Consider the following 12,831-nt stretch of genomic DNA (forward strand, 5'->3'; position numbering starts at 1 on the left):
TGAACCTAACCGCTCAAGCAGTTCATTCCAAGAAACTAGTCGGGGACCGACAAGATCACGTCTGAACGTCATAGAGGGGGAGAAGATTCCAACACCTTTTGCAAGGTATCTCCTTTATGACGAACTATACTGTACAAAGCCGGATACTGTTCATGAAGAGTGGTTGTTCCCAACCAACGATCCTCCCAAAACCGTATCCCCGCCCCATTCTTGATGGAGAAATAACTAAATGGGAAAAAGTGCTTCTTAGTTGCCATGATGCCAGCCCAAAAATGTGAATCCCCTGGTTTCCAAAAGACCTGAGAGATCGCTTTTGAACCAACATACTTTTTCCGCAATAGTTGTTGCCATACCCCATCCTCCGTTAACAACCTGGCCAGCCATTTACCAAGATGGCCCTGTTCTTAACTTCAAGATCATGAACACCAAGAATCCTTCTCATGGTTTATCTAATAGTTCTATATTGATCAATTTCTATGTGGGACTCTCTTATTATCAAAATGACTTTGTTGATAATTTTTTTGGAGGAAGTTTCACTCATAAGAGTGATGATCAAGGAAGCATGGGACTTATTAAATACAATATCTGAGAATACGGATAATTGGGATTTTGAGAAAGGTAATAAAGCTAGGTTAGAATATGAATATTCATGCGTAGAAAATTTCTCTACTTCTATTTATTTGAAGAATTAAGCAATAGGATTTTTCTTAGTCCATATGTTTTAGTAAAAGTTGCTAAATCTTTTGATACTCATATTATTGTCCCTAAACAAGGATTTGATGTCTCTGCTGATCCCCTTAAGCATTCCATTATTGTGACTAAAATCATTAAGATTCCACTAAGGTAATTAAAGGAAACACCACTAAGGTGGGTAAATCAATTATAGCATGTTCTATAGGAACTTCATGTTATGTGATATTTTTGATATTGGATCAAGTATATGTATTATACCATATTCTTTATGTCTTGAAATTAAGTCTGATATTGATCCAATACAAATGGATGAGGCAGGTATGACTATCCTACTTGCTAATATAGAATATATTTGTTCTCTTGATATGGTTAGGAATGTTAAAGTAATTATAGGAAAAATTAAATACCCACCAAATTTTAGATTAGTTGGTTGTTCTTAAGATTTATTTTGTCCTATTATATTTGATAGACCGCACAAACGGCACAAGAATGCCACCCAAGCAACAGGCCACTATGCTACTGCCCACCATGGATCCCAAGGCCGTCGCGTAGACGTAAAACCACCATCCGGGGCCGCTACCCTGGCGTCCAACGATCTCAACGCAAGAGAAGCCATGCACAACCACCATCCAGGGCCGCTGCCCCTGGAATCCACCGACGCTAATGCAAGAGAAGCCACACACACAACCACCATCCGGGGCCGCTGCCCTGTCATCCACCAACCTCAACGCAAGATAAGCCACGCCCAATCACCAAAACTGACTCTCCAAGGCGACACCCACAAGGGGGAGGCAACGTTGACATTGTCGTCACCCACTCCGGCTAAACGAAGCTTGGATGTCTTTTCCCTCCTTGGAGGCATTGTCGTGGGATTTGGCCCTCTCTTCCGATGAGATACTACAATATTACATTGCATCAAACGAGAAAAGTTCATAAGAAATATATCATATGCACAATTTTACTCTACAAAAGAATAAATAATGTGATAACATGACGCTCATGTATGGTACAGTATTATACAATGTGGATGCAGCAACTATAGTATCATGCATTATGATACTAGCCCATGATACTATGAATTTTTCTTAGCCTTGACTAGGAAAATTACCCGTGCGTTGCTACGGGTTGTTTTTTGTAGAACAGTTATCGGGGCATACATAATTTTACTCATGAAAATGAAAATCAGTTTTGACTTGAAGAAACAATGAAGGCCCAAAAACAATTAGGGTCGCTTTCTTGTCGGATCGTGTTAGTGCCAAGAATAGCAAGTTTTGCGCATTGTAATCCATGTCAAATCTCATTTTTAAAAGGTGTCAGTGATAATAATATTTTTTTTTTGCGAATCAGTGATAATAATATTAACACGTTGTATTTTGAGAAATAATGCAGAGCTGAATAAATCATGACAATCTACAAAATCAAACAACTTCATCACTGCTCCCGAAACTTCCGAAGATTGTGACCGTCCTCGTGTATAAAGATCAAAGAAGCTGAGCATGCTAAGAAGTGCTATAAGTCTTCCAATTGATATCAAATACTAATAACTTTGATAAAGTTTTACTTTGATTTGCCAAGAACTCCCTGTTTCGATGATGTGGCAATGTTTGTGTTTCTCCTTGTCTCACATTTAAGGTAGATGTACGAACTTCTAGTTCGGTTGCGATAAACGTTGGGTTTACCATCGCAAATGATTCTTTGCATGTTGTGATGCTCTTCAATTCATGATTAGATGTGACTTGCTCTATTCTAGCTTTCGTGTTTTCTGAATGCGTATTTGCATATCTCTGTCTATCGTGCACACATCCTTTTGTCCTTTGCTCCCGCTCTTTCGTTTTCTCTTGCTGATGGGCTTCATGGTGTTTTTCCAATAAAATTTCCTGTTATGTTGGGATATATGCCGGGTTCACCATCGCAATTGATTCTTTGCATGGTGTGATGCGCTTGCATTCACGATTAGTAGTGACTTGCTCTATTCTAGCTTTCTTTTTTTTCTAGATGCATATTTGCATATCGCTGCCTATCTTGTGCACATCCTTTTGTTCTTTGCTCTGGCTCGTTTATTTTCTTTTGCTGATAGGCTACACGACGTTTTTCCAGCATTTTCTCATTTTCTTCTTCTGTGCATATTTTCGTCGTTTGATTTGGCTCTTTTGTTTTCTTTTAATGATAGGCTTCACGACGTTTTTTCAGTTTTTTCTGCTTTTCTTCATTGTTCATCCGTGCATACCGTTCTCTATCTCCTTTCCTTCTCTTCTCTTTGGCATCCATGATTTGATAATGTGATCCAAATGCCTTGCCTGCATCAGAGTTTGTAAACAGTATGTATGAATCCTGTTAATGTCAACTAAAATGAAGCCAACACAACTTCTATTCCTTTTCTATTATATTTTGGAACACGCCAGCAATGAGGAGTTTCTTTATATCCATAGTTTCAAACCAAAAACTATGCAGTAGTTATTGTTTAAAGAATAAGACGGTTAGAGGAAAGATAGTGGTGGAACTTGACATTTGATCCGTATAGAGAGCGCAACAGCACTATAGTTCTAAAAAAAATCCACTTTGGTTTATACCCATATGTTTTTTTACTCTCTAAATCTCAGTCTGTATATTTCACCCATATATAGTATTATTTTTTTGTATACGAAATCAATATAACATAACAGTCTACACACACATAGTATAATTATAATCCATATAATGCATTGACGTGCTATAAGTCTATAAAAAATAGTTAGCAAATAATCAACAAGCAATACTGAAGTGAGTTACAAATGGCGGTAAATGAACTAAGGAATTCCCATATAGTCCATGACACCTTAACTCTGAACTACATATATCCTTACCCTGAATGGCATTGAACCACCACAATAATGTTGTCCGGAGCAAAATACGTTAGTCAATCGGTAGAATCAGCCTACGGCTAAGATCTCCTAAACTTACAAAAAAGAACAAAGTGTTAAATGTAGTAGCGGATCCAGGATCTTACCAAACCTAGAACCAAAATCGAACCAAGTGGTGTAATTAGGCTAATTCTTATACTAAATCACTTATTTGTAACTAATATATAGGTGAAAGAATATTCTGCACCCCGGGCCATGGCCCGGTTTGCCCGGAGTGTATATCAACCCCTAGTTTATGTGAGGTACATTATCAGATTAGAAATGTTCTGAGCACCCTTCCAAATAAGTAAGACATGCATAGGGTATTTTAATTATTGTGATCTCATCATCTAAATCAAAATACATATATGAAGTTTAGACTGTGAGCTAGATGAATGTGGTGAGCCGCACTTCTGGCGAGCAGTGTGCCACTCCGGAGTCCAGACAGCTCGCATAGCCCAACAAACATATCTATGATACCATCATACTAAAACAAAACCATAATTTTAATAGAAACTACAAAGATGATGTCATTGGTAGTTCCTGCATAGTCAGTGAAACCCATGAATACGCTCTTGATGGGTCAGCTTACACAAACAACAAGAAAGAATGGCATGGTTCAGAGATACTTATAACGTTCTGTCAGAAGAAAAAACACACATTTACTTGTCATTTTTCAAGTCATGATAAGAATTAACAACAAAGCTATTCACACATGAGCCAGTGTTGCTAAAATGACTTGATGCCACAGAAACACAGTTGTTGTATATACATACTTTACAGCAATCCACATCAATCTTGTTCCAGTGTTGCTAAGATGACTTGATGCCACCGAAACAATCTGCATCATCATATCTGAAGCAAGCAAGGATGACTTCCGCCATGCACCATGCCTCTCACTTGCTCTTCTCCCTCAGCTCCAGCCTGAACGCGGCCCGACGTGTGGCTGGCTGGAGCCTGTCTTGAACACACCCTCATCCACGCGGGAGACAAACTTCATAGGGCGGCGCAGGCGGCCAGAAGCTAGCTCGATGTAGATAGACAGCGATGAGAACACAAGGCTGATAGCTCGATGTAGACGGACACCAGGTTAATGTACGAATTCTCCTCGGCGAGGAGCCTCGTGTAGCGAGCACTGGCACACTGCCAGAGTTAGTGTTGCGGCTTCCTCGCTGGCCCTACTTCGAAGTCCATCATCGGTGGGAACAAAAATCCGCTGATCGTTGGTGGCGTGGTTCTGTAGTTTTTTACTTCTCGGAAGATAGATTCCAGATCGCCATGGAAGACCTGGTGGACGTTCTTGCATCTACCCATCTTAGTCGCACAAACACCAGTCAGTCTGCCGGCCACCCCAATCCATCCTCCCTCAATCAATTAAGATCGAATTCCTAATTATAATCTTTACAGGACGAATAGACTTGCTGGAAGAACAAAATAGCTGGTCGGTCATAGCTTGACTTCTCGATCGCCTCCAAAAACTCCCGTGAAAGCTATGCGTCTATGCTTATTCCCACGGCACGACGCAGAGATCACATATTCAACTGCCGATTTTCACAAAGAAGAAATCTGCCGTTCCTTGCTTGCACGCACCAGCCTCTAGAACTGCGAGTCGAAGTAGCCCAAGCGCCAACGAAATTTATCACGCACGCCAAGAAAGAGGACGTGCCGAGCGAGCAGAACCTTGAATTCCGGCAGGAGACGAACCTTTTGTGCCTCTTCCGGGCTGGAGGCGGCTGCCTAAGTGCCTAGGCTGCCCCAATCGCCCCTGCAGTCTGGTGGTCGTTGTGGATCACACCTCGTCGATCTTGCGCTGCAGCGCGTCGGGTCGCTCTGTTACTCTGTTAGGCGTTGCACGGCCGTGCGCTGCAACGCCATGGCCTCCCCTCGTGCTAGGAACAACTCCTGCAACTCCGCCTCCTATGACCTGCTTTGCGACGATGATCGATCGATCTAGGAGGGCGTGTGCATATATAAGGACACAGGGGTTCCGTTCCGTGGACGCGGCTTGATTGGATTAGATTACACGTCCGTAGCGACACCCGAGGCAGAGTCATGCATTATGATACTAGCCCATGATACTATGAATTTTTCTTAGCCTTGATTCATGTTTCTCAAAACTTGGAACGCTTATCCTAAAACACAAATTGCACCCCAGCAATCATGATGATGCTTCGCTTGGATTATTATCTTAACCTATATTTCCTAATGCATGCTGTACTATACATGTATGACCTATGCTGATGTACATTTACAGAGCGGCTTGAACAGGTTAGTGGTTAGTTAATCGACGCGCTAATGCGCTACCAACAGGCCTCTTTCTGCACTCCAGAGGAAAGCGATAGATGTCACCAAATTCTGCAGACGGCTAACTGAGTCGTTTCAGTGTTGGGTGAGACAGGTCCCTTCTGGCTCTTTGTCCTGGCAGGTTTCTTCTTCACTGGGCTCGCTCGAGCTATGACCTTCGTCTTGGTCCTCGTCATTCCCGACGGTCAGGATTTTCTCCAGCTTTATATCTTCAGTGCCAGGGAACTGGCGATACGCGGAACGGAGTCCATGGTGAATATGTTCCATTCTTCCTGACCTTTCGTCTTCCCTGTCCATGTCGATTAAATCCTGCGCAGTCAGGACACAGCCGATCAGTGGAACAGGGATAATAACAACCCGCCACGCAGCATAACAATAATTTCTACTCCTGGGTTATTTCCTAGTTTGGGGTATTATGGAAATAATACGAACCTGTGCTGGAAACGTTTTGAACAGGGGAAGAAATTGGGTTCTACAATACTGATTGAACACAAGAATAAAGAAGATAAGAGGTATGGTGAAGCCTGCAGCTACTGGCGATCTTTTGAGGCCAAATACACCGAGGCAGATGATCTGGGTGAGCACGAGAGAGAAGATCACCGTGTTGTGTGCAATTGGCCAATACAAACCGCCAGTGTCATATCTCATGCGGTAAACATTGAGCAGCTGAAAACAGATACAAAATGGCATATCATATTAGCATACGGAACCAATACGGTTCAAATAAACAAAATATTTGTTTATCAAGTACTTTGCCTACAAGAGCATGCATGTACTTATTTTTTCCTGTTTTATATTTAAGCATAGCACTGTAAGCTACTAAACAGTGTTCACCTACAGTGCCAACGAAGTTCTAAGAACATAGAATGCAACATAACAACTGTTATGGACTTGTTAGTATTGTAGAAGCTAATCTCTAGTTTCTCACCTGATTGCGGTATACAACATAACCCAGGAAGAAGTACACCAGCAGAAAAGGTAAGATCAAGGGTGCCAGAACAGAGCATGAGAAGCCCAATAGAATAAATAACATAACTTTTGGTACTTCTGTGTGATACGGAAACGTGGGGACGAATGTTGTATCTTCTTTCATTCTCAGAATATACTTCCTTATAAAGTTCCATATCAGACCAAAGAGTTGCATAAGTTCAGATGATAAACTGGCCCATCCTGAAGTCAGAACATAGGTGATGAAGAACGTAGTCTGAAGTCACAGATTTAAAGAATTATTTCTGTATCAGTGTAAGAAATTTAAGGGAATGAAAAAAATATTATTACTATTGACCTTCCATAAACAAAATGATCTTTCTGCCGCATGAAAGACAAGATGGAACTACCTGTCCAGGTATAACACTAGCGAGCCGGGCAGCGATGTCCTTCGTGGTTGAAGAAGAATTCAATTGGTTTATGACAGTACCAGATGCTAAACTAACAAAGAAAACATTCCAAATCAAGAAGTACAGCATTTTACGGCAAGCACTCTTCTTCCTTTCACTATGAGAAATAGGCCCTTCCAATGTAGAAAATAACATCATTATTGGGGGAACGGTGTACAGAAATATTAGCAGGATGACACTGGGAAGGTATCCAGTTACTAGCTGGAACATGTATGGCCTGCGCGTGAAGGTATCAAGTTACTAGAAGCCACACTACAAATGAAAGAAAAGGATATGTTTATCATAAATGAGATCTGCTACATCAAGCTAGAATGTGTTAATTGGTGACTCAACAATCTCAAAGCATAAGATACCTCAAGCTAGAACGTGTTAATCAGTCTAAATATCAACGTTTTTGCATGCTGTTCAAGTTTCAACTCTAAATGAGATCTGATGCATACTAGAGTCTATACAAGTCAGTCGATATGAAGATGAGCTTACAACATGGGTACTTACTTCTTCAACACCCCATTAAGGAAAGGAAGCTTCTGATGCAACTGATCAAGCTGAGATAGACCTTGTATAAAGGTCACTGGTAGCACAAATAAGATCATAAAAACAATAGATCCTAGAAGCATAGCTATCCGTCGAATCCAAAGCTGCTTATAAGGAAGCCAAATGTTTGACCAATACATATCATTTGGTTCTGGAGCTAGATCAGTAACCCACTCCATAGGGTTTGATGTCTGAAGTAGATCGGATGCAACTAGTGCTCCATACCGAGTTTTAAAAAATACAACAGCAGCTGCACATTCCTGTGTATAGTTCCAGAACTGAAGTTACTGATTCTGTACTTGTTTATGAACTTTAGTAAAATAATCAATGTTTGCAAAATTGCAAAGCAAACCTCGTTATATATGTTCTGTACAACTTCGTCATTGGGTAACAACTGCAAAGAATTCGAAGAGGCTCCACAAAGACAACACCGGTATGTAATTGCTTTGCAGCTTTGATCTAGAGTTGTGTCTGTGGAACGGTCCAACTTTCCACATGCCTTCTTCACACCAGTCTGCAGCATATTAAACAGTTTTACTCCAGAAGCGGAACGCAATTTTTTTTTAAATTTTCCTGGAATACACCCTGGAAGGTGTATCACATACTCCCTCCGTTCTCAAATAAGTGGACATCTAGCTCTAAACTTTGTCCACAAAAGAGTGTACTTCTATCTTCCCAATGCACTTTAATTGTTTCTCTCTCATAGCACGGAAATCAAACCCAATAATATTAAGCGCATGTTCTTCTTGTTTTATACATGCACTTAGCTTATTGGAGGTGAAAGAATTAAAGAGGAGAGATGCATGTTCCCAATATATTTTTCACTCCACTTCATAATTTATCTTGGAAAACCCACATGTACACTTATTTATGGACGGAGGGAGTATTATAGAAGTGACAAGACACAAAGTTACAACACCGTTTGCATGGCTTTTCTCGCGGCCACAGGGGTAGCAGCTCCCCAAGGAAACAGGACTACTCGCCTACTAGCAACCACTCAGGTGTTGGCAAAAGGAAAACCGGACACCTCGCCACCACAGATCATAAAACAACTACCTTAGCGCCTAGTTTGCATTCCCCCTCACCCCTCACCCTCCAAACAAATAGAAATGTTGTATGAGAATCGCTTACCATTATCTTCTGAACTTTACCAGCCTTGTAAACAACTTGATGGAATAGGTAACTTGATGCATGATACTTGGTGAAGAAATCACCGATATCACTACTACACGATTCTTTTGTTGTCTTTGGTATTCCGCGAACAAGCACAGTAAATTGGCCTGGATTGGGTGTTGCATGTTTAAGGTGAAGGAGCCTCAGCCTAGCAATGTGCCTATACTCCTGAAAGATTGGGTAGAGAAACAACATTACATGTGTTGCTCAATAAGAGGGTATAGAATACTTTGTACTTTCTATGAGCAAAAAACTTACAAGATATAGGAGAATGCAAGCTACTCCAGATATTATGTAGAGGACTACACAATGAACCCAAAGCCTGCAATGCAACCAACAGATAAAATGAATAACAAGTATATATGTTGCACTACCATGCATGTTCTTTGCTAACATACATGAAACTAATCAAGTCCATTCAGAGGCAAGACAAGATAAACCTATAAATATCAGTAATCAACGCAGCATACCACAAATAAACATATAACTTTAGCCTTGATAAAACCACCTTATGATAAACTTGGAATAAATTGCTCCGCTCACCATTTTGATTGCTCTTCCACATTACGAATTGTGAAGATATGCAGTTGTTCTGAAGGAATCTCAAGATGATGCATATTCCGTCGGAAATAATGCAATGGAAGAATTCCAAACAGACACAGAATGGAAGCTAGGGAAAAAATGCGTATGCTGCAGGAAAAAAAAAATGAACGCGTCAGTGTGCAAATTTGGAATCTGAGGTCGAACCGACAGAACAAAAAAAACTCGGAGTACCTGAATACAAGCATTCTATTGAAAGCAACAGCATCCAGCCCAGCAGCTGCCAATATCTCTTCCTCAGTACACTTGACAGCCTGCACGATCCAGCTAGGGGATGGAACAAACCTCTCCAAAATAAAGGCCTCTCGGAGCAGCCTACGCTCCTCGGCGATCCTCCGGCCGAAATAGACCCTGACAAATGCTGGCTGCTTCCTCAGAACGGAATAGAGCGACCAAAAGAGCACGCAGAGCCCAATGTTGATACCCGCAGAGGTCAGGAGCGCGCTGATCTTCATAGCTTCCTATCCTTCCTATCAGAACAGCAGCAGGTCTCATGTCATCTAAGAACGCACAGAAGCATCACCCTTGAATCCTTGATGCCGGCCCTCAGCACCTACAGGTACAGGAAGATGAAAATATTGCTCAGCTCTAGAAAGACTCAAGTCTAAAGCCTAAACTGAAGTCTAAAGGAGCTCGGTCGATTAGGCAGATTGCGGGCGGTATTTGAAAAGGCAACATTTAATTGTGTCATGGGATGGATGTATCCACAGTTAAAAATAAAGCCCGCATTATCTAGTTCAACTTCAACATGGTGCTATCGCATATATACTCGGAGAACAAATTTCGTGAGATATGAACTGGAAGAATCCAAGCTGTCTGGTTGTGTTGACACTTAACAGGTAGGCGAGATTCGATACGTGCTACACCAGTTTACAGGTAATACTAAATAAAGCTAGCACAGAACATACAAAACCAGAGTCTAATGTATCAGTGAAAACAAATAAAAACTTGGAACAAAATGCAGAGAACACTTCACACGAATTCAATCTGCTGTTTTTTTCTGACTGAAGTTGCAGAAAGAAAAAGGAGGAGGAGGAATCCGCTACCTCCAATTGCCGGGGAGCAGCGGGGCGCCCCGCCCACCTCGACGAAGCTCGGCAATGGCTTGGAGGAGGGAGGGAGCCGGAGATTGGTTGGTATGAAGCGGGAGGGAGCGACAGCTCGGAGGAGTTGTTTCTCTGACAGCTCAGAGGAGTTGATTTGTCTCTCCGGAGCAGAGAGCGCAGGCAGGCAGAGCTACTATGTCGACTCAGCAGTGTAGGCGCCCTACTGCTCTAGACGTCGACTCCTTGACTACTGCACTGAGCGGCGTATAGGAATCGTGGACCCAACTCAATCACTCATCTAGCAAGAATCAAGATGGAACAACAGCAAACCTCATCGCCTTGGCTCCCATATATTCTTCCAAATACTGGTCAGCTTCTGTTTTAACTACTACATGGTACCACGTGCAGAAACGGGTTGCAATACTTTCAATAAGATTTGGTTGTATGTAAGTATTTGGATTAGTAACATTAGACGGAAACTAGTAATCATACAATTTATGGCATTTGATTACTGCATAGTTGCCAAAAAAATGATTAAAAGTAGCATCATAAAATGGAAAGCATTTCTCATGCATGGATGCATGTTGAGGAGGTATTTTTTTCATGTATGATTGCATCTACTATGTACTCCGACATTTCTATAAGAAAACTACTAGTATATACTCCCTTTGTTTCATGTATTGTAGCATAATATTATTTTGATATTTATATATTAATATGTTTTGCCATAAAATTGGTCAAGCTTTGCCAAAATTGACCTTAACCAAGCTGAATATGTAGAGCAATATGGAACGGAGTGAGCGCTAATACTAGTAGATTATAGTTAAAAATAAGTAAGGCTCACTGTTTCGCTTCTCCCCATTTTGTTGGTTCGTCCTTCCGTCCATATCACTTGAAAAGAATTCACTCATGTTTACTACATTTATTATTTGTACTTGAAATAATTCATTCATGTTTACTACTCCCTCCGTTGTTTTAGTTCAAATTCGGAGGGAGTACATTTATTTACTCATTCATGTTTACTACACATTTCTATTACCCCCTCCGGCTCTAAATACATATCGCAGATTTATGCAATTTATAAGCTAAAATCTATCAACATTCATTAAACAAGTGGCAAGTATTTAGGGCCGGAGGCAGTGTCGTTTGTGTTTGATTGATTGTTAGCATGAAAAATAACAGGGGAGGAAGAAGAAAAAGGAGTGGACACATGATGTCGGCCTCCGTTTTCCACCAGCTAGAAAACAAACCCCATGCACAAGCACAGCTAGAAATTAAACATGGTATGATCGATGCTTTTTTCTTTTCTTGAAATGGAGACAAAAGCATGCTCCCATATCTCATTAGTTAAGAATAATAGAATTGTCTAGTAATAACCTCTAAACATTTAATGCCGATGTAGAACGAGCCAGACAACATATCTGGCCAATGCACAACAGCTCATGTCGACGTTCAAAGATGTTGATATGCCGTGGAAACGATGTTCAAAGATCTCGGCAGGAAGCATTAACGAATCAGGCTAACTACCTGCTTTGGTTGGCAACCGATGCCCCACATGTTTCTGTCCAGACACTACGGTCGTTTACTTGTTGTTTTCTTTTTCTCGTTTTCTCGTGATCTTAGGGCATCTTCAACCGGGTGAGCCCCGCCGTTCGCGCGTCCGTTTGGATCGTGCCCTGCGCCCAACGCGGCAGATTTGGGTCGCGGCACCGTACAGTACGTTTTTCTTGTAAATTCACTATAAAAACATAAAATAAATTATAGAAAATATATAAAATAGTTCAAATACTCAAAATGTATTACACATTACATTGTCCACGTAATCAAGGATAAAGTAATATTCAAATAAAATGCAAAAACGATACAAATGCTCTAGGCTTCCGGATTTTCTTCATCATTGTTGTTTGCAGCATTGTTGCCTACATGCTGCCAGACGTGCTCGATCAAATCTGCCTGCAGCTGGTTGTGCACAGCTAGATCTCGAATTTCATGGTGTGCATGAAGAATTTCCTGGAATGATGCCGGGCCACCTTGAGGAGTAACCAACTCTCCCTGGCCCTCCCAGTCATTATCATAGAGTGAATCATCCCGCTCTACCTCAATAATCATGTTATGCATGATTACACAAACGGTCATCACCTCCCACAGAGTTTGCACATCCCAGGCTCTGGCAGGGTGTTTGACGATAGCCCAACGAGCTTGAAG

At 41.3% G+C, this 12,831-nt stretch overlaps 1 pseudogene; it reads right to left on the reverse strand.

Annotated features, from left to right (window-relative positions):
* Positions 1–5,629: 5,629 nt before the first annotated feature.
* On the reverse strand, positions 5,630–10,825 carry LOC127326365 (CSC1-like protein RXW8; annotated as a pseudogene).
* Between the last annotated feature and the right edge of the window lie 2,006 nt (positions 10,826–12,831).

The sequence above is a fragment of the Lolium perenne genome, chromosome 5 (genome assembly GCF_019359855.2).
Source record: "Lolium perenne isolate Kyuss_39 chromosome 5, Kyuss_2.0, whole genome shotgun sequence".
Classification (NCBI taxonomy): domain Eukaryota; kingdom Viridiplantae; phylum Streptophyta; class Magnoliopsida; order Poales; family Poaceae; genus Lolium; species Lolium perenne.